Raw genomic sequence first — 844 nt, forward strand, 5'->3', positions numbered from 1 at the left:
TCACTCATGAATTTCAAAGCAGTGTATTTCAGGAAGAAATAAGAGAATTCCAGAAGGAAAGTGTTTTAGCTACTAGCCCACATTTGCCTTCTCTTTCAGCCGAAAACACGGGCTGAGAGTCAGTGATTGCTTCTAAGCAGAACGTCACCGCGCTGTGGTCACTGCCCCCCTGCCTGTCCCTGGACATCCCCAGAGCTCACATCCTCCTTGCACCCAAGAATGATGAACATTGTCTCAGCAGAGGAGCTGCCATCGGCTGTCCGTGGCTGGCCAGTCCCCAGCCACTTTGTTCTCTATATGTGTTCGCCAACCCTGGAGTCAACATGTGGTGTGTCCAGTGTCTGCATCTGGCCAGCCGGGCATGTACGTCACCACTCCAGGAATTTTGCCCTGTCCACGGCCCTTCCCCATTGTTGAGGTCAGGGTGTGGTTCACTTGAGAGCTTGGTAAACCTTACTGAGTGAGGGTTATTATTTCATTATGTCTTCCAAAGGATTCATGCCAAAATATTCATATACTAATTCTCAACATGAGAAAACTGAAACCCAGAAAGGATGTGGCCACTTACTCAGGTCTGAAAAACTATGTATTTTTCAGGACCCTTGATTTGAACCCACCAGAGAGTAAGCCCCAACAGCCAGCATGGAGAGGATGACCCTGGAGTGTAGCCAACTGGAGTCTCAGACCCACATGGACAAAATAGAGACGCTGAAACATGGGGCCACTGAGAAAGAGCAGCCACGCAGGACCCACACTGGCCCCTACCGCCTGCCCTACCTGAAGCACACTCACACCCGCCCCTCCAGCCCTGCCCAAAACACGCTCACACCTTCCCCTCCATCCC

Source organism: Piliocolobus tephrosceles, chromosome 19, assembly GCF_002776525.5.
Source record: "Piliocolobus tephrosceles isolate RC106 chromosome 19, ASM277652v3, whole genome shotgun sequence".
Lineage (NCBI taxonomy): Eukaryota > Metazoa > Chordata > Mammalia > Primates > Cercopithecidae > Piliocolobus > Piliocolobus tephrosceles.